This window comes from Boleophthalmus pectinirostris, unplaced genomic scaffold (genome assembly GCF_026225935.1).
Source record: "Boleophthalmus pectinirostris isolate CB_2022bp ecotype Guang Dong unplaced genomic scaffold, ASM2622593v1 HiC_scaffold_5, whole genome shotgun sequence".
In the NCBI taxonomy this organism is placed as follows: domain Eukaryota; kingdom Metazoa; phylum Chordata; class Actinopteri; order Gobiiformes; family Gobiidae; genus Boleophthalmus; species Boleophthalmus pectinirostris.
The window spans coordinates 3,335,655-3,346,618 of NW_026571404.1; positions in this window are offsets into that span (position 1 = coordinate 3,335,655).

Genomic DNA, 10,964 nt, shown 5'->3' on the forward strand with positions numbered 1-10,964 from the left:
TAAACCAGGACTAAACCAGGACTAAACCAGGTCTAAACCAGGTCTAAACCAGGACTAAACTAGACTAAACCAGGTCTAAACCAGGTCTAAACCAAACCAGGACTAAACTAAAAACCAGGTCTAAACCAGGTCTAAACCAGGTCTAAACCAGGTCTAAACCAGGTCTAAACCAGGACTAAACCAGGACTAAACCAGGTCTAAACCAGGTAAACCAGTCTAAACCAGGACTAAACCAGTCTAAACCAGTCTAAACCAGATCTAAACCAGGACTAAACCAGGTCTAAACCAGGTCTAAACCAGGACTAAACCAGGTCTAAACCAGATCTAAACCAGGACTAAACCAGGTCTAAACCAGATCTAAACCAGGACTAAACCAGGTCTAAACCAGAACTAAACCAGGACTAAACCAGGTCTAAACCAGGTCTAAACCAGGACTAAACCAGGTCTAAACCCGGTTTGACCCTTTATTCTCTACTACATAAATCTCTGTGTTTTTTTGAGTCCGTGGTCCGAGTCTGAGTCCAGGTTCTTGTTTCAGAGTCGTGTTTCCTGCTTTGATTCGCTCTAATTTGACCAAACTGTGCTCAGATCTGAACCAGAACTCGGACCGTCCTGGACCTGAAGTGTGAGCTCTTCCTCCCGGGTTTTGCGTCAGTTTTTGGGGTTTGTGGAGGAGCACTCGTGACGCTCTGTACTCCTGAGTTTGTATGCAGGTGCTTTTCGTACATTTCACTCAGTTTCATCATTGAGTTTGAAACACGGAGGCGCGGGCAGGAACCTTTTTCTCTTTTATATTCATGTTTTGATTTCAGCTTTTTCTCAGACGCTTCATTACAATCAGAGAAGAAGAAGAAGAAGAAGAAGATCGCTCTGGACACGTTCACTGCGCCAATCGAAATCTAATCTCTGCACATTTCTGCTCCATAGTTGAGGTTCTAATTACGATTTGGGAGTTAAAGGTTGTATGGAGGATTTTTTTTTTTGTTTAAAATTATCATTGAGTGTGTTTACATGCACATCAATAACCCGGTTATGATCAGGTTTTTTGAGTGTCCCGGTTTCTTCATGGTGCATGTAAACGCAGTAAACCGGTTTCAGTAACCCGGTTATGGCAGTGTCCCGGTTATTAGAAACCAGGTTACTGTAGCTGGTTTATTCTGATAGTAACCGGGATACTTGTGGCATGTAAACGCAGTATCCCGGTTACTGCAACATAAAGTTGAGTCACATGCGTCCAAAAGACACTTTCCAGCCTTTCACCACAACAGTAGTGACATAAATAAATTGACCAACATAAATAAAGTGACCAAACGAGTGAAATGACTGTTAAAATAAAGAGCTGCACTAAACCTGCACACGTACAATCTGCACTCGTACGACCTGCACTCGTGTGACGCTGAAAAGCTAAAACATGAACTATCTCCTATACTCTATACACACAGAACACACTCACCATCATCAGCACCTCTTCTGTCACAGAAATAACACACATAATCCACAGAGTCGTGTCATTTAGTCCAAAAGGAACTGATCGCATCAGCGGCGCAAGGAGCGAGTTGTTTTTATCGCCGCTAACAGTTTATGCTAATTAGCCAAACGGTCTTAAGTTTCATTTCTGTAAAACGTAAACAAATGTGATCAGAGCTGAATGATCTGATCAAACGGGCTGATGTGGATCTATAGTGTTTATGGTTTATATGTTGTAAAGTTGAGTTTATTTATGCAGAAGATTTTAATGAAGAATCTGCACAGTGGATTGTGGGAGATCTCGTAGCTCCTTAGCTTCTTATGCTAAAGGAGCTCACGGTTTGTATTTTTCCTGGTTTATGAAATTGATTTAAGTTAATTTCTGCGCCTGCGCATTTGTAAGATTATGTCAAGAAACCGGGATACTCCATTTGATCATGTACACGCGGATATGAGTGTCCCGGTTTCTCAGTGCTCATGTAAACACAGTAACACGAACACTGACAGAACCGGGATATGACTAATAACCGGGTTATTGATGTGCATGTAAACACACTCATTGAAAGTTTAAAATACCATTACAGAGACGCAGCAGCCTTTTAATTATGATGACCGAAAAAAAAAGAAAGAATGAAAATCCATCAGTTGTGGACGTAGTGAGGCCAGATAAACATCAGCCAATAGAAAACGAGGCTCCCTCTTTTTCTATTGGTTGTTAGGTTGTCAGTCAAACTCCATACATTTTTAGGGTAACTGACTCGTCGGCGCTCGGGGATTACGTGGTTTTTGCAGCGGTTCTTAGAGGCTTTTTCAAACTGTAGCTTCCTCGCATTTCGCACAAAGTTTGTTGCGACGGCGAACGAGAATCCACGACCAGTTCGCCGCAAAAGAAAGTCCGAAGGGTCTAAAAACTGTCGCGTCGGTCGCTAAAATATTTCTAGGCAGGTCACTTCAACAGTAATTCTGAACATGCACTGGATGTAAACAAATGTGATTTCTAGAGTAAAGAGGCGGGAGGAGGAGATGTTTCTACTGACGAAGGTGGTGTCACATGCACAACATTTGAAAAAGGACGGTCGCTGTATTTCGTTTCCCTTAAAAAATCCTCTATACAACCTTTAAGGCGCTGTATTTTTACCGCCTTAAAAACGTGAAAAACGAGTTCATTTTGAAGAGTTTGTAGTCGTCCAAAGTTATTCCTCCATTATTCTTTCAGAGCGTCTTAAATATTCACAGTGAGTTAAGTGTTTTTTTTTACAAACTTTCAGAAGCCAGAGTTGAGTTTTGGCGTCACAGTAAAGCAAATAACAACAACTACCTCGCTAACAGTGCACTTCCTGATTCTCGGACAATAAAATGCTTTTGTAATTAGATGCAGAGAGAACACAGCAGATTTATTTAGAGCTTCAGCAGGTTCTATTCACACTGACCGGAAGACGTTTGGAAACATGCAGACGACGACTTCTGGTCAAATCCGAGTATCGTTCGTTCATTTGTGTTTCAATATAAAACCAAAAATAAGAAAATGGAAAAAACAACAGTTTTCTTCGTTATTTGTCTCCAAAACCAAAATGAAAAAACAGATAATGATTCGTTTTTTTCAGTTTTCGATTTTGTGTTTAAATGAAAAATTGAAAAAACAGATAACGGTCGTTTCCTGTTTACGTGACGTCCGTGACTGCGATGCTGAACTTTTGCACCGCGTACGGACTGAACCAGGACTGATCCAGGTCCGAGACCAGAGTGGGGACCAGAGCGGGACCAGAGCGGGACCAGAGCGGGACCAGAGTGGGACCAGAGCGGGACCAGAGCGGGACCAGAGTGGGGACCAGAGCGGGACCAGAGCGGGACCAGAGCGGGGACCAGAGCGGGACCAGAGCGGGGACCAGAGCGGGGACCAGAGCGGGGACCAGAGCGGGACCAGAGCGGGACCAGAGCGGGACCAGAGCGGGACCAGAGCGGGACCAGAGTGGGGACCAGAGCGGGACCAGAGCGGGACCAGAGCGGGACCAGAGTGGACTCCGAGCTTTGACTCCGAGCCTCCGCAGGGTCCAAGCCTCAGCTTTGAGCTCCGATCCTGCCATGGGCTCTGAGCCTCTGGTCTGGTCTCGGTCTCAGTCCCGGTCTCAGTCCCGGTCTGGTCCCAGTCTCAGTCTTGGTCTGGTCTCAGTCTCAGTCCTGATCTCAGTCTCGGTCTGGTCCCAGACCTGGTTCAGTCCTGGTTCATCACAATTTAAGTCACGTAAATGGGAAACGGTCGTTATCCGTTTTTTCCATTCTTCATTTAAACACAAAATCGAAAAGTGAAAAAACGAATCGTTATCCGTGTTTTCATTTTGGTTTTGGAGACAAATAATGAAGAAAACTGTTGTTTTTTCGTTTTCTTATTTTTGTTTTTATATTGAAAAACAACTGATCGAGTGACACACAGATTTGTTCAGTTCAGGATCCTTCAGTTTTGTGGAAAATCTGACAAAAACCCAGTGAGAATCTTTTGCCAAAACAAGTACAAACAGTTTTGGCAAAGTTTACAAAACTTTCTACAGATTTCACATAAACTGTTTTTCCCCTCACATTTAAAGGGTCTCACTCTCTCTCTCTCACTCTCTCTCTCTGCTCTCTTCTCTTCTCTCTGCTCTGTCTCTCTCCACTGTCATGTTTCTGTCTCTCTCTCTCTTCCTGTTCTGAGGTCTGTCCGTCTCTCTTTTTTCTACTCTTTCTCCATCTCCTCTCTCTCCTCTCTCCTCTACTTCTCTCTCTGCTTGCATGTCTCTCTCCTCTCCCTCCCTCTCTCCTCTTCCTCTCTCTCTCCTGTCTCTCTGCTCTCATCTCTCCTCTCCTTTCTTCTCCTTTTCTCTCTCTCCCCCCTCTCTCTCTGCTCTCATGTCTCTCTCCTCTCGTCTCTCTCTTTTTTCTCCCTGCTCCCCCCATGTCTCTCTCCTTTCCTTTTCCTCCCTCTCTGTCTCTCTCTCCTCTCCCCTTTGTTCTTTCTCTCTTCTCTGCTCTCTTTCTTCTCTTTCTCTCCTCTCGCTCTGTTCTCCTCTTCCTCCCTTTCTTCTCTCTCTGCTCTCATGTCTCTCTCCTCTCCTTTTCCTCTCTCTCTCTGTCTCTCTTTGCTCTCCTCTCTTTCTCTCTCTCACTCTCTTTCTTCCTGCTCTCGGTCTCGGCTCCAGCGGCTCGAGTCTGATTTAGAGTCAAACCAAGTCGGATACAATCACACGCCACCGTTCGCGCTCCGCTCCGTTTCCGTTCGCACTCCGCTCCGTTTCTTATTTATGTCGCGTTTCTCCCACGCGACGACGCACAGACACAGAAACATACTTACAACTGATCCATTATGGTTTAAAGATTTGTTTTGTTGTTAAAGACCTTTTTATTTTTTACGGAAACCAATTTTATATTTTCTTTTAATATAGTAATTTGTGAGGAAGGAGGGACAGGAACCAGGACACTCAAACAACCCGATTTAGGCTCCAGAGAAAAACATTTTATTTGATTATTTTTCATTTTTTGAGATTAACATTTACCACAAACTCACCACAGACTCTTTTACAGAGGTTTAGTCATGTTCTGTGCAGTTCTGGCCACACTAAAGTCTTCAAATGAAATATTATGTTTATTCTGCAGACAGCAGCTCAGCCAAAACTAAATATTGATCCTGCTGGAGATTTATGACGATAACTGATTCAAGTGTAAATATTGACTCTGTCTCCAGTTTCTTCCATCACCTCAAAACTGGCAGAACAGATCAAATCCTGCAGCGAAGGTGGTCCAGACCAAAGCTGGAGATGTGGAGATGGTCCCACTGCTCCTGAGACTGAAGGACGGGGCAAATGCAGTGTTCCTTAACTTAACTTCCTTAACCAGGCAGATAAATCTGGGATTTATTGATCCTGAAGGAATGTCTCTGTCTCACTTTAGTCTGATTTTGCTGCAGTAACATTTCCCCAGGGAGGGTGAGCAGATCTGTGTCAGGACAGTTTGAGGAGAGGAACAGCCCTCTGGACAGAAGTGTCTCTCCTCTGCGTCATGTGACGCTATTGAGAGAAACAGTTTAAACAAACCAGAGACAAACAGCGGAGCTACAAATACTTACGAGTACTGATTGTTTTTGCACTTTCCATCTTCCTTAGCTTGAAATCAGCTGCTGCAACTTACTATTGTTTCAGGCGGTGAAGTATAGTTCTATAGGTCTGTGTGTACGACCTGCAGATGTATAATCTCGTAAAAGTTTAACATGAACCATCTCCAACAGAACAGACTCACCATCAGCAGCAACCCCCCTCTGTCACAGAGAGAACACTCATATTCCACTGAGTCGTGTCCTTTAGTCCGACAGAAACTGAACCACATCAGCAGCACAATAGGCGAGTTTCAGCTGACGTCATTGTTATTAAAAGCCCGCGTTGCTGCTGGGAAATATTTTGGTCGGAGGCAAGAAACACGGTAGCGTCAAACACAGTGCGTAACCTCGTGTATTTATCCACGATAATGGTAAATTCCTGCTGCATTATCAGATGCACAAATAGAAACACGGAAGAAGGAAAATGTCTTTTTCGTATTCTGAGTGAAAAGAACCGCTAACGGTGAATTAAACGACTTTCAAACATCCGCAGAGCAAACGTAGAAGATCCTAACAAACCGTGGACTCCAACAAGTTCAACAACACATCCAGACTCTTGGAGGTTTTCATCTTTTCTGCTGTGAATGGCCCAGGAGTTTCCACCAAGTCATTGTGGATATCGTCAAAGTGAATATTTGTCCAGGTAGTTGGCGATTCTGACCAGAAATTTGGTTTGTTCCACCTTTTGTCGGGGTTGAAAAGGGTGAATTTGTCGTCGTCGAAAAGAGTTTGAGGACGTACACGACGACGGTCAGAAGGAAACCAACGGCACTTTAACTTTAGTCTCTTCAGTTTTTAACCATAACTTTAACTTTGTCGACAATTTTGAAACGAAACACAATTTATCTTTTGAAGACATTTTCCCAGACGTGAAAAGAGCTCGAGTTTAAAAGTGTCAGTTTGTTTTATTTGATGAAGTCGTCCACTAAAATTCATTTACACAAAATAAATGTTGCTTTTATGCCGTTCATTGAGATTAATTCATTACAAAGTCTATAATTCATTCGATTTTTTTTTTTTTTTTTAATCAATCCCACCCTTATGAAAACCCTGTTATATTATATTTAGTTTGAGGTTGTTAATCGCTATGGCGACGGCGCTCGTTCTTCACGGCGGATGGAGAAGAGCGAGAGAAGTGACATACATAAAACATCAAGTCAGACGCACACGAGCAGATGAATGTGTCTCTCTCTCTCTCCCTCTTTCATTTATCTCTCTCGCCGTCTTTTACCTCTTCGTTCATCCCTCCATCTCTCCTCTATCTCTCTATTTTTCCCGCTGTAATCTTCCTCTCTTTACCCTCTCGCTTTTTCTTCTTCTGTAATCGTTTGATCGATAGTTTATCCTCTTTTTCCTCTGCATTATTCTCTCTTTCTCTCGCTCCTTTACTCCTTTCTTTCTTCTCTCAACTCAACGACTCTTTTCTCCTTCACCTCCTTCTCTCACTCCTTCTTCTTTTCTTCTCTCATCCTCCCCTTGTCTACCGTCTCTTTCCTCTCGCTCTTTTCTGATTATCTGTCTCCTTTTTCTCTCTTCTTTCTTCTACCTCTCACTCTCCTTGTCATCCCTCTCTCCTTTACCCTCTCCCTCCCATCTCTCACCTCTTTCTTTCTTCTCTCTGTCCTCTCTTCATCCCTGTCATTCCTCCCTTCTTTTTCACTCTCTCTTCTCCTCCCTCTTTCCCTTCCAACCACCGATATCTGCCTTCCCTCTCTCCTCTTTCTCTCCTCCTCTCTTCCCTCTCTCTCCTTCAGCCTCCCTCTTCCTCTCTTCTTTTGCTGACCCTCCTTCCCTTTTTCATTCTCGCTCTTGTCCTCTCCTCTTTCTCTCTTTTTCTCCTCCTCTCCGCATCTCTTCACTCTCTTTTCCCTCTCTCTCCTTTTCACCTCTTTTTCTTCTCTCATTCTCTTTCTCCTTTACTCCTTTCTTTCTCTCTCTCTACAACTCTCTTTTCTCTCTCTCCTCCCTCACCTTCTCTCACTCTCAAATCCTCTGTCTCTCTCCCTCTTTCTCTTTCTTTCTCCCGCCTCTTACCCGATCTCTCTCTTCATCCCTCTCATTCCTCCCTTCTTTTTCACTCTCTCTTCTCCTCCCTCTCCCTTCCAACCAAAGATATCTGCCTCCCTCTCTCTCTTCATCCCCCCTCTTGTCCTCTCCGCTTTATCTCTTTCTCTCCTCCTCTCCGCCTCTCTTCACTCTCTCTTCTTCCTCCTCTCTCCCTTTCACCTCTCTTCCACTTCTCTTTTTCTCTCTCTACTCTCTTTTCTCCCTCTCCTCTCTCACCCTCTCTCGCTCTCAAATCCTCCTTCTCTCACTTTCTCTTCCTCTCTTCTCTCTCTTTCTCGTCTCACTCCCTTTTCCGACATCTGTCTCTTCTTTCTCTCCTCTTTTCACCTCACATATCTCCTCTCTCTCTCTCTCCTTGTCATCCCTCTCTTCTTTACTCTCCCTCTCTCTCTTTCTCTCCCTGATTCTCTCTCTCAAACCCTCCTTCTCTCACCTCTTCCTCCCTCTCTTCTATCTCTCTCCCTCTTTCTTTTACCTCTCCTCAGATATCTCTCTCTCTCTTTCTTGCATCTTTCTTCATCTCATCTCTTACCCTCTCCTCTTTCTCTCTTTCTCTCCTCCTCTCTTCACTATCTCTTCTTCCTCCTCTCTCCCTTTCTCCTCAGATCTCTCTCTTCTCTCTCTCTCTCTCCTTTACTCCTTCCTTTTTCTCACCCTGACTACTCTCTTTTCTCCCTCTTCTCTCCCTCCTTCTCTCCCTCTTCCTCTCTTCTCTCTCTTCCTCCTCTCGCTCCCTTTTCCGACATCTGTCTCTTCTTTCTCTCCCCTTTTCACCTCACATATCCCTCTCTCTCTCTCCTTGTCATCCCTCTCTTCTTTACTCTCCCGCTCTCTCTTTCTCTCCCTGATTCTATCTCTCAAACCCTCCTTCTCTCACCTCTTTCTCTAATCTATCGCTCTCACTCTTTCTCTTACCTTCTCTCTCTTCGTCCCTCTCATTCCTTCCTTCTTCCTTCCCCACCTCCTCTCCTCCTCTCTTCTCTTCTCTCTCAACTCTCTCTCTCCTTCCTACATCGTTCTTCATCCCACCTCTTACCCTCTCCTTTTTCTCTCTTTTTCTCCTCCATCTCTTCACTCTCTCTTCTTCCTCCTCTCTCCGTTTCATCTCTCTTCCTCTTCTTTTTCTCTCTCTCCTTTATTCCTTTCTTTCTCTCTCTACTCTCTTTTCTCCCTCTCCTCCCTCACCCTCCTTCTCTCTCCTTCTCTCATCCCCACTTCCTTTCTTCTCCTTCTCTTTTCCGATATCTGTCTCTTCTTTCCTTCTTTCTCTCCTCTTTTCACCTCACCTCTCACTCTCTCTCTCCTTGCTATCCCTCTCTTCTTTACCCTCTCTCTTCCCCTCCCTCTCCCTCCTTCTCTCTCTTTCTCTCCCTGATTTTCTCTCAAACCCTCCTTCTCTCACCTCTTCCTCCCTCTCTTCTATCTCTCTCCCTCTTTCTTTTACCTCTCATTCCTTCCTTCTTCCTTCCCCACCTCCTCTCTTCTCTTCTCTTCTCTTCTCTCTCAACTCTCTCTCTCCTTCCTACATCGTTCTTCATCCCACCTCTTACCCTCTCCTCTTTCTCTCTTTCTCTTCACTCTCTTCTTCCTCCTCTCTCCCTTTCTCCTCAGATCTCTCTCTCTCTCTCCTCTTCATCTTCATCTCATCCACCTTTCACGTCTCTGTCCCCGCTGTAGAGCACTTTCACCTCGCCCCTGCCCACCTCTCCACCTCTCCATCTCTCCATCTCTCCATCTCTCTCTTCTTCTTCTCTCTCTCTCTCTCTTTCTCTGTGATCCCGGATGGAGGGATAAGTGAAGCTGTGCGTTGGAGACATGTATAATAGATTAGAGACAGAGGCTTTTAGAGCCCGGGGTGATGGAGGGAGGAGAGAACGAGGTGAGAGGAGAGAGGAGAGGAGAGGTACGTGAACGAGGGAGCGAAAGAGGTAAAAAGGGAGGAGAGAGAAGCACGAGAAAAACCCTGCAAATGTTCTGTGGGTGTGGACCTGCGAAAAGAAAAACCTAAAAATGAATAAATAAAAGCCGCGTTTTTGGAGCTCGGGTGGTAAAAGCGTTTTTTTTTTTTTTTTTTTTTTGCTGATCTTGTTACGACCCGAGTGAGTCAAACCTGTTAAAAACGACACAAAAGTGAAAGTGGTTTTTATTTTTAAGTTCCTTTTTAGTTTACTTTTAAAACGCTAAAACTACGGAAGCCGAGAGGGTCACGGCGAACGCGAACGCCGCGACAAAGACAAATGCGACGACACGACAAAAGCCACAACACACCCAAAAAAAAGCCATAACACACCAAAAAAAAAAGCCATAACACACCAAAAAAAAGCCACAAAACACACCAAAAAAGCCACAACAACCAAAAAAAGCCACAACACAAAAACCACAACAAAAAAAAAGCCACAACAAACCACAAAAAAAAAAAAAGCCACAACACCAAACACAACAAAAAAAAAAGCCACACACACAAACACAAAAAAAACACACACACAAAAAAGCCACAACAAACCAAAACAAAAAAAAGCCAAACACCAAAAAAAAGCCACAACAAACAACACAAAAAAAGCCACAACAAACACACAAAACAAACCACAAGCAAAACACAACAAAAAAAAAAAGCCACAACACCAACAAACACAAAAAGCCAAACAACACAACAAACAAGCCACAACAAGCCAAACAAGCCACAACACAACCACAACAAAAAAAAAAAGCCACAACACAACACAAAACAAACAAAAAACCACAACAGAAATTACCGCGGACTCTATTTCAATGCAAACGTCCGCAACAAATACAAATGCCACAACACAAACGCAAATGCCGCAACACATCAAAAAGCCACAACGGAAGTGACCGCGGGACTCTATTTTCCGACGGACCGATCAAGCGGCAAGTGAAGAAGAAGAACTACAACGTGAAACGAATAACGATAAAACAATAAATTACTTTTACTTACGTTTCCAACTTCTCCGTTCCTTTACTTTTTTTTTTTTATCGGTCTCGTGCCGTATTTAGCCTTAGATGAAGTTTAACACCGAAAAGTAACATAACATCAAAAATTACTTCCATTGAGGGTAACTAAGTAAAGCGAGGGATTACTTTTTAAAGAAGTAACGAGTAGAGGTGTAACGATATCCAAGTCTCACGATACGATATCGTCACGGTTTGAAGCTCACGGTACGATATTTATTGCGATATAAACCTGTGAATATGCTCCTTTTTCTTCTTAAAACGCCTTGACAAGACTTAATCCAAAGAACTAAGACTTAAAAGTGTTAGAACTGTTATTTCTTCTTGTCGTCTGCACTGA